Source organism: Moschus berezovskii, chromosome X (assembly GCF_049115385.1).
Source record: "Moschus berezovskii isolate FMDL1 chromosome X, NW_MosBer_1.0, whole genome shotgun sequence".
NCBI lineage: Eukaryota > Metazoa > Chordata > Mammalia > Artiodactyla > Moschidae > Moschus > Moschus berezovskii.
Genome location: NC_142488.1, coordinates 55,148,675 through 55,164,634, shown reverse-complemented (window position 1 = coordinate 55,164,634; position 15,960 = coordinate 55,148,675). Strand labels below are relative to the sequence as shown.

General features: G+C 43.1%; 1 long non-coding RNA gene across 1 annotated transcript; it reads right to left on the bottom strand.

Moving 5' to 3' along the window:
- Nucleotides 1–5,552: 5,552 nt before the first annotated feature.
- On the bottom strand, nucleotides 5,553–15,331 carry LOC148773318 (uncharacterized). Its single transcript, XR_016036906.1, has 3 exons — nucleotides 15,256–15,331; nucleotides 12,401–12,496; nucleotides 5,553–5,654 (listed from the first exon to the last, which is right to left on the bottom strand). It is a non-coding gene; the product is annotated as an uncharacterized LOC148773318 (long non-coding RNA).
- Nucleotides 15,332–15,960: the final 629 nt, after the last annotated feature.

Below are 15,960 nucleotides of genomic sequence, written 5' to 3'. Positions count from 1 at the left end.
TGGCTGGCTTCCAGTTCTGCAGGGGGCGAGATGGGTGATAGGGCAGCTCTAGGACCCAAGATGGGATGAGGTTCACCTCCTCATTCATGCCTTTGTACACTGATTCATTCATTCATTTGACAACCATTTATGAACATCTGCCATGTCAAAGGCACTACTTAACATGTTTTACACAGTGATGCATTGGATAGGCATTATCAAGAACCTCCTGTATGCCAGTAGTTTTAGGCACTGAGGGTACAGCTGTGACCTAAACTGACAAAAATAACTGCCCTTGCGAGGCTTACATTCTAGTGGAGTCAGGTAGATAATAGACAAAAATATATAATGGGTCAGCTAATGTTGAGTGTTGTGAGGAGAAAGGATAGGGGATAGAGTTGCAAGAGGGTCGGGAGGATTAGGCTCTTTTTGGTATCATGATCACAGATGTTCCTGACCATGTAAATTTTATTTTTTGTATTTTTTTAATGTATTTATTTTTTATATATTTTGTAAAATAATTTTATTTATTTTTGGCTGTGCTGGGTCTTGGTTGCTGTGTGGGCATTTCTCTAGTTGCGGTGAGCAGGAGCTACTCTTCATTGCAGTATGCAGACTTCTCATTGAGGTGGTTTCTCTTGTGGCACAGGCTTCAGTATTTGTAGCATGTGGGCTCAGTAGTTGTGGCTCCCTGGCTCTAGAGCACTGGATCAATAGTTGTGGCCCATGGGCTTAGTTGCTCCGTGGCATGTGGGATCTTGCTGGACCAGGGATCGAACCAGTGTCTCCTGCATTGGCAGGCAGATTCTTGACCCTTGAGCCACTAGGGAAACCCTTATTTATTTTTTTAGATTTTATATTATATTGGAGTATGGTTGATGTACAATGTTGTGTTAGTTTCAGGTATACAGCAGAGTGATTCAATTATATATAAATACATGTATCTATTCTTTTTCAGATTCTTTTTCCATAAGGTTGTGACAGAATGTTGAGCAAAGTTCCCTGTGCTGTACACGTCTTTGTTGGTTATCTGTTTTATGTATAGAAGTATGTGTATGTTAATTCCAAACTTCTAATTTATTAATATTCCTTCTTCCCCCCTTTTCTTTTGGTAACCATAAGTTTGTTTTCCAAGTCTATGAGTCTGTTTCTATTTTGTATATAAATTCATTTGTGTTTTTTTTAGATCCTGCAAATAAGAGATACCATACGATATATATCTTTCTCTGTCTGACTTCACTTAGTGTGATAATCTCTAACTCCATCCATGTTGCTGTAGATGGCATTATTTCATTCTTTTTTATAGTTGAATAATATTCCATCATATATATGTATCACATCCTTTTTTAAAATATTTATTTTATTTTTTGGCCATGGGGATCTTCGTTGCTGCAGGCTGGCTTTCTTTAGTTGGAACGAGTCAGGGTTACTCTTTCTTGTGGTGTGCAGGCTTCTCACTGTGGTGGCTTCTGTCTTGTTGCAGAGCATGGGCTCTAGGTACCTGGGCTTCTGTAATTGCAGCATGTGAGCTCAGTAATTGCGGCTCATGGGCTCTAGAGTGTGGGCTTGGTAGTTGTGGCATAAGGGCTCAGTTGCTCTGTGGCATGTGGGATCTTCCCCAAGCAGGGATCGAACTGGTGTCTTTGCATTGCAGGGTGAACTGTTAACCACTGGACCACCAGGGAAACTCTGTGTATCACATCTTTATCCATTCCTCTGTTGATGGATATTTAGATTGCTTCCATGTCTTGGCTATTGTAAATAGTGCTACAATGAACACTGGCGTACATGTATCATTTCAAATTGTTTTTCTCGGAACATGTGCCCAGGAGTAGGATTGCTGGACCATATGGGAGCTCTATTTTTAGTTTTTAAGGAACCTCCATACTGTTTTCCATAGTGGTTGTACCAAATTACATTCCCACCAACAGTGTAGGAGGGTTTCCCTTTTTGCCACATCCTCTCCACCATTTATTGTTTGTAGAATTTTGATAATAGCCATTCTGACCAGTGAGGTGATATCTCATTGTAGTTTTGATTTGCATTTCACTAATAATTAGTGATGATCAGCATCTTTTCTTGTGCCTTTTTGGCCATCTGTATGTCTTTTTTGGGGAAATGTCTATTTAGATCTTTGTTGGGGTCCTTTAATGGACCAGAACCTGGTGGTCCGGAGTCGACAATAAGAAAGTGAAAGAGAGTCAGAGGGAGGGAGAGAGAGAGAGAGAGAAAGAAAGAAAGACACGGGGACCCAAGCTCTGATGGAGCAAAGATACTTTATTAGCAGAAATCCTGGCTTATATATCTTTAGTAAGATGATTACTCAGCTATTACACAGGGTGAAATTTTATCGATAGCCACAATATGGATAGTCTAATACATACAAGTTCGCTGACGCTGAAAAGAGTCACTGAAGGGAGTTACTGAAAGGAATCCAAGCAGATACCGTTTCTCATAATCTCAGTCCTGAGAACTGCATGCAGCTCTACTCTTTCCCTGAATAGGAACTGATAGGGAACAGAGAATTTATGAGAAACAGCACATAGGAATCCTCCTGTTAAACATTCCCTGACAGATCTTCTGCTCATTTTTACCTGTTTGTTTTTTGTTTGGCTGCACCACACAGTATGCTAGATCTTAGTTCTCTAACCAAGGATTGAACCCGTGCCCCCTGCAAGAGAAGTGTGGAACCACTGGACCCCCAGGGAAATCCCAAGGGTTGTTTGTTTTTTTGGTATTGAGCCACGTGAACTGTTTGTATATTTTGGAGATGAATCCCTTGTTGATCACATCATTTGCAAATATTTTCTCCCATTCTGTGGGAGAAAATTGTCTTTTTTGTTTTGTTTATGGTTTCCTTTGCTGTGCAAAAAGCCTTTAAGTTTAATTAGGTCCCATTTGTTTATTTTCATTACTCTAGGAGGTGAATCCAAAATGATATTGCTGCAATTCATGTTGAAGAGTGTTTTGCCTATGTTTTCCTTTAAGAGTTTTATAGTATCTGGTCTTACATTTAGGTTTATAATCCATTTTTAATTTATTTTTGTATATGGTTTCAGGGCATGTTCTAATTTCATTCTTTTACATGTATCTGACCAGTTTTCCCAGCAGCACTTATTGAAGAGACTGTCTTTCCTCCATTGTATATTCTTGCCTCATTTGTCATGGATTAATTAACCATAGGCATGTAAGCTTATTTCTGGACTTTCTATCCTTTTCCATTGATCTATATTTCTGTTTTTTTGTGCCAGTACCATAATGTTTTGATTACTGTAGCTTTGTAGTATAGTTTGAAGTCAGGAGCCTAATTCAGCTCCATTTTTCTTTCTTAAGATTGCTTTGGCTATCTGGGGGTCTCTGTGCGTGCTCAGTTGCTTCAGTTGTGTCCAACTCTTTGCAGCCCTATGGACTGTAGCCCTCCAGGCTCTTCGGTCTGTGGGATTCTCCAGGCAAGAATACTGGAGTTGGTTGTCATGCCTTCCTCCAGGGGATCTTACCAACCCAGGGATTAAACCCTCATCTCCTGCGTCTCCTGCATTGCAGGTGGATTCTTTACCCACTGAGCCACCTGGGAAGCCTGGAGTCTCTGACAGTGTGAAATTTATACAAATACCTGAATGAAGTGAGAGAGCCACTGTGTGTGAGGGAGAAGAATATTTTAGGTTTAGAAAAGGCAGTGCAAATGCACCAAGGCTGGAGTGTGCCAGAAGGACCATCATAGAGGCCAGTATAGCTGGGTCAAGGTTTGGTAGGAGATAAGGCTGGACAGATCCAATGCCGGAGGGCTTTAGGAGCCACTGTGAGGACTTGAACATTTTTGCTGAGTTAGGGGTGAGTTCCCAGAAGATTTTGAGCACAGTAGGGGAATGATCTGACTTCATTATGAGAGGATCCCTCTGGTCACTGTGAAGAAAACAGACTGAGGCAGGGGAACAGGAGCAGGGGCCAGTTAGGAGACCCTGCATTAGTTGAGGCAAGCAGTGATGGGGTGGTGGCAGCAGAGGGCCTAAGGTAGGGAATGTTGGCTTCTACCACAGAGGTTTCATCCTATTAGTCTGCAGGACTCCATCTGCTCCTCAGGCTGAGGTTCCTAGGCTCCCCCCCCACCTTTGGGACAGCCACTCTGTGAGCCCCACACCTGTTGGTGCATTGGTTGTTTTCTGCAAGTAGGGAGCAGAGGTGTTGAGAACACCAAGGCAGTGCAGAGCAACCATGGACCCCAAGGCTGAAGTGATGGTTCCTGTTGTGGGAGGAAGGAGATGAGGAATCTCTCTCCACCTCAGAGAAACCCTAGGACACCCCCACCTCTTCCCAAGCCCACCCAGGGCCCAAATTCAGGGCCTGGAATAGCTCAGAGACCACAGAGTAATGTTCAGTATTTGAGAGGAGCCCTGAGTGTATTCTTGCCTGGAAAATTCCATGGACAGAGGAGTTTGGCAGGTAGGCTACAGTCCATGGGGTCACAAAGAGTTGGACATGACTGAGCTACTGAGCACTGAATGAGGAGAGAAACTTTGGGGTATAGGCAGGGAGACAGATAACGCAAATCCCTTGTCAATGACCTGAGTCACGCGGAAAATGTCAAAGTTCCATAATATCAAGGAGGCTCTTGCTCCAGTTGCTCCCTTCCCTCTAGCTTCATAGGCTGCTGGCTCCAGATGCATCAATGGGAAGTGTAGCTACCACCTTGAGACCTCAGGCTCAGTCCACAGAGTCACAGAGACCCCAGCTTGGCCCAACATAGTTGAGCTGCTGAACTAACACCAGCAGTCCTGTTGATGGAGGACAGTAACCTCTTGTTCAACCAAGCCACTGTTACCGGACAGTGTGGTTACTTGCAGCCGGAAGCACTTGTACCTGGTAGTTCCATCTGACAGACCTTAAGGTCAATGGTGATGAGATAGTGGTGATAGTCCAGAGAGCTGGACTATTCACAGCATCAGTGATTGGCCAGAAGGATTCTCATTCTCAGTATATGGTTGTATGCACGGCTATGATTTTTATAGCAAAAAAAATACAGAGCATAATCAGCAAAGGGAAATGGCACACAGGGGTCAAGTCCAGAGGAGATGAGGCACAAGCCTCCAAGGTGTCTTTCAGCAAAGCCTCACAGGATACCCTTAATTCCCTCAGGTGTGATAACACATGTGAAACATTATCAATGAGGGAAGATCCATGGTTTCTACTGGGGGCTGGTCACATAGGTACCCTCTTGCCTAGCACATACTCAACTTCCAGACTACTCCCTGAAAGAATACACCTATTTAGCATAAACCACAGTGCTTGGGTGAACAGTTCAGGCACATTAAGTCACTCTTATCAGTTGAGAGAGTGGTGGAAATTTCCCAGAAGTTTCCAGATGCCAGCCAAGGACCCCCATTGAAGTAGGTCTTTCCAGGCCTGCTGCTAGCTCTTTCCTGCATAGTATGGAGCACCAAAAAGATGCTCAGATTCAACTAAGAATAGTCAACCTCAACATCATTTGGGGGAACCTCATTTTCCTCTAACACCTTCATTTCTTCACATTTTTCATGTTCTTTATTGCATCTGGATTCAAGATGACTGATCATGGATGTTGTTATACATGACTTGGGGGGTTTTCTCCTTGTGAAATTCTGAAGTAACAGTTGACATTCTGTTTTAAATTCATCTTCATGATTTTCTTGACTTACAATCTAAGGGAAAATTAAGGAACAAATAATAAAAAATAAAGTCAGTCAAACCTGGGCCTCTGTTAACTTGTCCATCATCACTGTGCCTCTGATTTGACATCAGATCTGGAACTCTTAACCACGCCACCATCAGTACCCCTCTGGTCTTATTTGGAAATGAAATTCTGCTGACTGTTCTTTGGTCCAAACTTGAATGTAGCCCTCTAGTTCATATCACCATCCCTTGCTTTCTGCTCTGACTGGGCCTTTTTGAACTCTAGAATCATCAAGGCATTTCTGGTATGACCTCAAATTCAGACTCTCCTGGCTCTCATGGCATCAAGACCATCTTTGATACCACATGAGAATTTCTTAACTAATCCAACATGATAGGCTTCACATTCAGCCAAAACCCAGAGCTTTTGTTAGTTATTCTACTGCTACCCTGACCTCTATAAACTATTCGACCATCATCAGCCCTCTGGTCTGACTGTGAGTGGCGAATTCTGTTAACTATTCTAACATGAATTCCTCTTATCTAATTTTGTACTGTTTTAAGATGCCAGCCTCTCTGGTTTGACGTCCTCTATTAACAGTTCCACCATCAGTGCCCTTCTGGTCTACCTTAACAAAGTCTCTGTTAAGTATCCTACCATCACCACTTCTCTGACATGACCTGAACCTAGGCCTTCATATTCTAACTGAAAGGCCCTTCTGGTATCAAATCAAATCCAGACATCATATTAATTCTTCATCTAAGACTCCTACCTTGGTTGTACCTGGGCTTCTTTTGAACTATTCAACCTTCAACTTCTCTGACCTGACTTTGAACCCAGGCCACTTTAACACAAGTCACAATGCTCCGTTAGTCTGACCTCAGACATGGTCCGCTATTAACTTCTGTGACAGTGTTCTGGTCTGTTCTCAAAACAAGGCCTGTTTTATTGTCATCCCATCTTCAATGTCATCCTGCTTCCTAATCATAGCTTTTCTACTATCCTTGCTCTCCCATCTGTCTATTGTTTACTCTTCCAGATTCAATGATCTACTGTCTTAACTATCCAACACAGCCATTTAAATCCCTCCACACCAGGCCTACCAGGCCTATCCTCAAACCTCTGTTACATGTGCTACCATTAACTACCCTCTGACTTGACCTCAAACCTGATCTGATGACTGCCCTGTGAGTCTGTCATTGAACTGGTACAGTTATTTCTTCCAACATCAGTGTTCCTGGAATCTGAATTCAAACCCCAGGCTCTGTGAACTATTTTAGAATTCCCCTCTTGACTGACCTCAAACCCAGATATTTATTCAGTTGTCTTCATCTCTGTTTCTCTGGACTGACCCTAAACCAGGGCCTCTGTTAACTGTTAATGCCTGTCTAGTCTGAATTCAAGCATTTGCTAACTATTCTAACATCAACGCTGCTCTGTCTATATAATCAAACAGAATGATTGTTAGCTAATTTAAAAAATCCTAGCTTCTCTTATCTGACCCTAAATCTGGGTCTCCTTATTCCACCATCAGTGGTTTTCTTGGTCTATTATTAGTGAACCCTGTGTGTTAACTCTTCTACCATCAACGCTCCTCTTATCTTACTTTGAACCACAGTCCCTGTTACTTCTTCCACTGTCAGTTCCCCTCTGGTGGTGTTGCCTTCCACTGGGGCCTCTGATAAGGAAACTACTGTTATTGACCCTCTGGCCTGACCTTAAACACGGTTAGTCATTTTACCATCAACACTCTTGTTTTAGAGCACAGACCCTGGCATGTAACTAGTCTATCATCCATGCCCTGTTTTCTGACCTTGAACCTGGATCATTGTTTTGTCTTTCACCATCTGTGCCCCTTTGGTAAAACTTCAAACCAGGACTTATGGTAAATACTCTAGCATTAGTGGCCTTCTTGTCTGAATTCAAATATTGAGGATAAAAACTACTGAACTTTTAAGGACTTCAAAATGGTTACTACTGGTGAAATACAGGCTACAATCAGATATAATGGGGTGGGAGATTGCAATGTGGACCAAACTGTTCACAGAACTAAATATAGATTCTAGTGAAGTCACAGGCTGGAATATGGACACGCCCATCATGCATACCTGACTGTGTGAGCCAAGGAGTCTCCATAGTACAGTCTTTATGAACACAAGTGTCCAAACTCCAGTCTGTAGACCCCCAAAGTGTCGACACCCCAGTCTGTGTGACTGCAGGAGGTCCCTACCTCAGGATGTAGGTACCCAGGAGTGTCCACATCTAGCCTTTGTGACCTGAGCATTTCAATACCCTAGTCTATGTGACTCCAGAAGTGTTCATACCACAGTCTGTGTTATACAGGAGTGTCTATTCCCAGTCTGTCTGACCTGTTTCTAAATTACTCTGTGTGTGACTCATGGGACTCCAAATCCCAGCTGTTACCCCAGATGTGCCTGTACCCAGTCTGTGTGACTTGGAGCATTCAAACTCATGTCTGTATGACCATAGGAGCGTTCATACTCCATTCACAAAGGAGAGAAGAAATGAATAAATATCTTTCATTTCTGTTGTGGATAATTAGATAAAGGTAGATTCAACAAAGTCTTTTTTTAAAAAGACTTAGAGATAATCATAATTAAAAACAGGAGAGAGAAATTTCCCGTCACTTGAAAAACAGAAATGATTCTGTAACAAAAGGTAGACCAAGAAGGAAATACCAAGAAGGCATAAAAGATGAAAACTGAAAACAGAAAACAACACAGAATTAAAATTTTGAGGATAAATATTAATGGATTAAATTCCATACATTAAGTAACACAAGCATGTAGATTGGGCACACAGATTGAGTAAAAATTCAAAAATCAAATAATGTCTAAATCAAAATAATTCAGAAAGACTGTTTTAAACAGTAAGTAAAAATGTATGAGAAAAGTAAAGACAGAGAAAATAGTAGTTGCAATATAAATTCAAGATAAAATTAAGGAAAACAGCATTAAGCAGTCAAAAAGGACACTTTTTATTGATCCAGAGCATGATCAAGATTGAAAATATAGTAGTCACGAGTTTTTATAGTCCATATAAAAGACCAGACCATCAGCTAAAGAACTAGAAGACAGCCAATTGAATCCTTGCCAACTTATCCATATGGCTGGATCAAGTTGAACAGTCTTCACACTAGACATTTAAAAATGAAATAGGCCTGCAGTTAGGTTTAGTGGAAAATGCAGCAAAATAGAGGAAGTGGTCTACCTGTTTTCCTCACCTCTGGACTCAAAGACGGGTACTCTCATGGCCTTGGGTGTTCTCTCTTGCAGTGAATGTGAGTGGCCACAGGTATAATGTCTAATGTTCGTATTAGTTCTTGACTACCCTAGGCCCATTTTTTAAAAAAAGAATACGTATTTATTATTCATTTGGTTGTGTCAGTCTTAGTTGTGGCACAGGGGAATTTTTGTTATGTCATGTGGGATCTTTTATTGCGGCTTAGTTGCCCCATGGCATATGGGATCTTAGTTTTCCAACCAGGGGTTGAACCCAAGTCCTGGGTACTGCAAGGCAGATTCTCAACCACTGGACCACCAGGGAAGTCCTATGTGTTTTTTTTTTTTTAATTGAGGTATACTTGACATACTATATTAGTTTCAGATATAAATATAATAAAACATTAAGATTTGATACTTGGGTATAATGTGAAGTGATCACCATAATAAGTCTAGTAAACATCCATCACCATATGTAGTTACAATTTTTCTTTTGTGATGAGAACTTTTAAGAGTACTTTCAAATATGCAACACAGTATTATTAACAGTATTATATTACAGTATTATAGTCACCATATGATACATTATATCCCCTTATTTGTTTTATAACTGGAAGTTTGTACCTTTTGACTCCCTTCGCCCATTTCATACTGCCCCCACCTCTGGCAACCATCATTCTGCTCTCTTTATCTATGAACATCCCCCACTCCAGGTCCATTTTCAGGTTTTATTCAAAATGAGAAGTCACTCGTGGTCAAATTCTACCTCACAACCTCATCTGAATAAAAAAGATGTGCACTACTCTATTACTGAACCACAAGAAACCCTCAAGTTATTTTAAAAAATAACTTTCAATGATCATACTCTCAGACCATGAGGAAACAGTGATAGAAATTAGCACTCAATTCTAAAAACGAAGACATCAGGGTCCTCCCACCACCCTAAATGAGGTTTGGGCTAAATTCTCTGAGGCTGTTTCCTCCACCTGTCCCGGGTGATGCTCTAGTTTCCTGACAGGATTGATCTGGTTGTATTCATTCTTGCATCAGAGAGATTATTCAAGCATCAAGTATCATTGCGTTCTACTCCTCATTGTTGAGTGTGTCTTAAGCCAAAATAACCTGTTTGACACGATTCTTGAGCTACACAGCATGTTACATGTTTCAGGAGCTCTTGGAAGACTGATTTCCCAGATCCAGAAAAATGAAGTCCATCTGCTGTTCCCTTGGGCTTTTAGAATTTTTTCAATTCCCTCAGAACCACATGGAGATGTGTTCTGAATAAAAGCCATCCCCGTGTTTTCATGCTCCATCCCACCTGCCTGCTTGTGTTGGACTGAGTTTAATACAACTCAGCACCAGTGAAATACACACCGTCATTTCCTGCACCTTTTGTTTTGCATCATGTGCCTCCAGTATTCTCAGGTGACCTTTAAATAAATTGACTTTTTCAACTAGTTAGACATCTACATTTAGCTGATAAATGAGGTAGCTATTCTATTCACCTGCTTCCCCCAAACTGGTGTAGAACTGGAGACAGTGTTAAGGCCCCTGGGATCACTGGGACATTTTATTGGGCCCTTGGAGAATAGTCAGTGTCATAAGGTGTGTTCTCTGAAAGCAGAATTTGCGATGGAGTTTGGGGTATAACATGTTTATTAGGGATTGGTTCCTGCACAGGGAAGCAGGAGGAAGTGGGATTGGGAGAAGGGCCAGTTGATCTGTGATGAGGACCCCACAGAGTCTGGGCGGTCCCAAAGAGGAGTTCAGGAGTCAAGGCTGCCCATCAGAATGACCCCTGTTGGGAGGAAACCGTGTGGGTTTATGTCTGGGCCTTGATGGGTCATCAGATGTGGGCTGGCCCAGGCAAGTCTTGACCTCAGGGAGGTGGCTCTCATCACCTGAGGCTCACCCTGCAGAGCTGACAACTGCAGCCAGGGCGTCCTTGAAACAGGGTCTAGATGGTGCAGGGAGAGGGCTGGGAAAGAAACAGGTAGCCACTGGGTGAGTGAGTGAGGACCCAGGTTTTTAAACCATGGTCCTGAGCCAGTCACCTCTCCACTCTGTGGGTCAGTTTCCTCTGGACCCAGCTGAGGGTTAGGGAGTCAGTTCATTCATTCTTTTGACATGTACTACCTGAGCCTTCTGTGATTCATGGGGTCGCGGAGAGTCGGACACAACTGAGCGACTGAAATGAACTGAACTGAATTGACCTGAGCCTTCACACTGTGCAAGGCACTGCAGCAGAATTTAACAAGAAACAAAACAGATAAAACCTCTGCCCTCAGGAAAACAGCCTTCCTGGTGACCCCTAAAACCCACACAGTGATGCAGACTCAGAGCAGAGGTCACCCCTGGCCTTGCTTTTGATGATTGTGATGCCCGGTGAGCACCGTGGCCTCAATGCATATTCGGACAGATGGCTGGCTGGCACAGAAGAGGAGGAAATGATCAGCTGAATCCATGTGATGACAGGAAGGAGGCAGCCACTGTGGGTTCTTAAGAAGAACACAGAGATAAGTGTGGCATTATAGAAAGGCTGTTTCAGCGGCAGTCAATAACAAAAGTGCAGGAAAAAGAAAGTTTTACCACATATCACCCTGCTCCTTGCAGGGATGAAAAGAAAAATAGACAGTCAAGGCCAGGCCATACTGCCTGCCCCGCTGGCTGTTAAATGTTTGTTTTGGGCATATTGTAACCAAGTTATGGCCCATCGGTGGCAGCAATGATTGGGAATTTGCCTTTATGATCTGAGAATTTGGGGGGCCTCTGTGAATGAATGAATGGAGGTTGGGCAAGAAACCATACGAAGTATCTGGTGTGTTAGTTTGTACCTCTTGCAGCTAGCCCCTCCAAGGCCTCTCTCCTCCACATTGCCTTCACGGGATAGCCTGTACTTCTTTATATAATTGGTTGGGCTCCAGTTGAGGGAGGGAAAAGGCAATGGGTGGCAGCAGGGACAGTGGAAGCCAGCAGGAGAGAGTGTACCTAAGACAGAAGCTGCAGTCTTTATAAACTAACCTCAGAGACGCTACCTCGTCATTTCGCCTAATTCTACTTGCTAGAAGTGACTCTGTAAATCTAGACCACACTCAAGGGGAAGAGATGATTAAAGTGCGTGAGCCCCAGGAGGCAGGGGTCATTGGAAACCATCTCAGAGGCTGCCTACCACATTGCCTCTAAGGTGTTTGGGGCCACAGACAAATATTTTTGTGAGGTCTCCATCTATATGAATAGTTTGAGTTAAAAATGTATTGGAAATCATGGGTCTATATGTGGTATGATTTATTGATGAGGATTTAGAAAAAAGTGTAGAGAAGAGGTATTTTTATTAGAATGTAGTTGCTTTACACTACTGTGTCAGTTTCTGCTGTACAGCAAAGTGAATCAGCCATACATATATACATAGCCCCTCTTTTAAATTTCTTTTCCATTTAGGTCACAACGAGGCACTGAGTAGAGTTCCCTGTGCTCCATTGTAAGTTCTCAAGAAGAGATATTTAGGTATCTGTTTACTGTATAGTCAATACACCTGAATAATCCTTGTATTTCCAGTCTCCATCTCTTCCTCTTCAGGTCCAAGAGCCATCTCCTTATGTTCTTTATGTTATTTTTTTGTCAAATGTGCCTAAAAAGGAAAAAAAAAAATCCTTCACTTTCCATGTAGGGAAAAACCAAGTTTTCCACCCCCTTCTGTGTTTCTCTTTCTGATGTGTCGCCTATACTACTCACCAAGAACACTCACAACACCTCTGACACAAGATGTGTGGGTTGTTTTCCCCCACATCAAGCAATTCTCTATGACACCAGCTGGGTGTCCTATAATTTAACTCAATTCCAACACTGTCTACCTGGAGAATGCATCAGATCCCAGAGGTTAAGGGCTCAGCCCCACGAGATTGCCCCTCACCCTACTTCAGATGCCAATTGCAAGTAGTAGGTCCCCAGGTTACCCACAAATTTTGCCTGATTTGGTTGCAAATCAGAGGTTCCCACGACCTCCTCTTCAAGTTAGATTAATTTGCTAGAGCAACTCACAGAACTCTGGGGAATACTTATGTTTACCAGTTTATTAAAAGGCATGATAAAGGATACAGGTGAACAGTCAGATGAAGAGATACCTAGCGTGAGGTCTGGGAGATCCTTAGTGCAGGAACTTCTGTCCCTGTGGACTGGGGTACATCACCCTCCTGGTATGTGGATGGTTCACCCACTGGGAAGCTCCCAGAACTTCACGCTATTGAGATTTTACGGAGGGTTCCTCACGTAGGCATGATCAGTTATTAACTTCATTTCCAGCTCTCTCCCCTCTCTGGAGGATGGGGAGGTAGGGCTGAAAATTTCAAGCTTCTAACTATGGTATGGTCTTTCTGGTGACCAGCCCCCATCCAGGAGCCATCCAGACCCACCTAGAGTCACTCAATAGATTAAAAGATGTTGCTAGTGCTCTGTTTCTTTTTTTATTTTTAATTGGAGAATAATTGCTTTACAATGTTTCATTGGTTTCTGCCATACATTAACATGTATAACTATGGCTGATTCATGTTGATATGTGACAGCTAGTGCTCTCGTCACGTAGGAATTTACAAGGGGTTCAGGAGCTCTGTGTCAGGAAATGGGGGCAGAAACAATATATATTTTCTATTTTCTCACAGTGCCATTCCTGGCTAATTTCATCTCCTACCACAAGGAGGTAGCAACGCCATTATTACTCACAATACTGTGGCTCTTTAGAATCTGTTTGTACTGGAAAATACAGAGCTCCTGCCTCTGCAGTTTCCTAATACCATTTATTTAATGCTGGTTACATCTTACTTGGGACATTGCATCATACATTGGGCTGCCCATAAATCCTGGCCTCCAGTGACTCCTCATACTTCTGTGTTTTTGCTGATAAGACCCACGACAGCAAACCTTATGCAGAGTACGTGAGGAAATGTAAACAAAAATACTTCATTTTCTGGTCATGTTAAATTTTCTGTATGGAATTTTATACCGTAAATGTTGAACAAGAAAACTTCTAACCATGTCTTTTCTTGAACTCTTTAAACAATAATCACTGCATTCCTGGAATGAGATCTATTGCAAACTTGACTGCACCCCTACCTTCCACACATCCCCACTAGGGGGGGAGGAAAGCACGGTGCCCATGGCAGAGTGAGAAGTCTCAACTGTAGAAAGAATGTCCATTCTTGGACTCCCCTGGCAGTCCAGTGGTTAAGACTCCACACTCTCAATGCACAGGGCATGGACAGCTTCAATCTCCATTCGGGGAACTAAGATTCCCCCATGCCACATGGCATGGCCAAAAATATATAAATAAAAACAATCTATAATAATAATAAATACACAAATTTCATTTTAAACTAATTTAACTTATTTATTTAACTTATTTATTAGTCTTCGTTGCTGGGAGAGGGCTTTCTCTGGTTGTAGCAAGTGGAGTTTCCTTTCTAGTTGTGGTGTGCAGGGTTCTCATTTCAGTGGCTTCTCTTGTTCCAGAGCACAGACTCTAGAGTGCATGGGCTCAGTAGTTGTGGCACTCAGGCTTAGCTGCCCCACAGCATGTGGGATCTTAGTTCCTGGACCAGGGATCAAACCTGTGTGAGCTGCACTGGCAGGTGGACCCTTAACCACTGGATCATCAGGTAAGTTTTTTTTTTTGAAAGAATGTCCATTCTTCATCTTGCCACCCCATGGACTGTAAACCACCAGTCTCCTCTGCCCATGGAATTTTCCAGTAAGAATACTAGAGTGGGTTGCCATTTTCTTCATCTGGCAGGGCTTGAGACCCACCTGGGGGAGCATGATGTCACCACATTGATGAGCCAAGAGACCTGACTGGAGTTGTGGAGCAATTGTCTTGAAAGTTTCTAGAGGGAGTGGACATGGCCCAGAGGACTGCCTGATACCTGGTGCAGAGCCTGTGGAGGGAATGATTGTCCTGGATGCTATAAAAGGTAAAGGCACCTGCCACCATCTCTGTACTTTTAGGTGCCCTAGACTGGAGGCATGAAAAAGTCATGGTGAGAGCTGATACACTGCAGCTCAACCACAAGGGCTGGCACTGAATGTTCAGGCCTGGAGCCTTGAACTTGGCCTGTAAACAACACAACTGAAAGTCACCCCAAATCAGCCTGTTGCCACCATTCTGCTATCCTAGTCTCATAAGATCCTATGAAAGAAATGCCACACTAGCCAGCAGGAGTAATCTACTCGCCAGGCCCTGTCCCCCACTCTCCCACCCTGGGACTGGCCACAGAGCTCTGGGACAGCCCCATAGGGTTACATCCGTGATGATGGCTTGTCTCTGCTCCTCTTTGTCTGAAGCCCCAGCTGGAGACTTGAAGACCAGGGTCTGGGTCATCTGAAGGCTCCCTTACTCACATGGATGGATGTTGATGCTGGTTGTAGCCTGGGCCTCTCCATGTGGTTGCTTTGGGCTTCCTCACAGGATGATGGCTGGGTTCCAGGGCCAAGGACTCTGAGAGAGAGGCAGGTGGAAGTTGTACCTTTCATGACCAGTTTTGGAAGTTACATAGTGTCACTTCCCCTATACCCTATTCATTGAGTCAGTCACAAAGTTCTGCCCAGGTTCAGAAGGAGAAGAAAAAGGTTCTGCTTCTTGATGGGGAGTGACAAGGTTCTGGAAAGGCACATGGGGCCAGAAATATTGCTGCGACTATTTTTAGAAATTATGTTGTTGCTGTTCAGTTGCTCAGTCTTGTCTGACCCTTTGCAACTCCATGGACTGCAGCATGCCAGGTTCCCTTATCCTTCACTCTCTCTCAGAGTTGACTCAAACTCATGTCCATTGAGTCAGTGATGCTATCCAACCATCGCATCCTCTGTCATCCCCTTCTCCTCCTGCCTTCTATCTTTCCCAGCATCAGGCTCTTTTTCAGTGAGTTGGCCCTTCACATCAGGTGGCCAAAGTTTTGGAGCTTCAGCTTCAGCATCAGCCCTTCCCATGAATGTTCAGGATTGATTTCCTTTAGGATTGGATTGACTGGTTTGATCTCCTTGCAGTCCAAGGGACTCTCAAAAGTCTTCTCCAATACCACAGTTCAAAAGCATCAATTGTTTGATGCT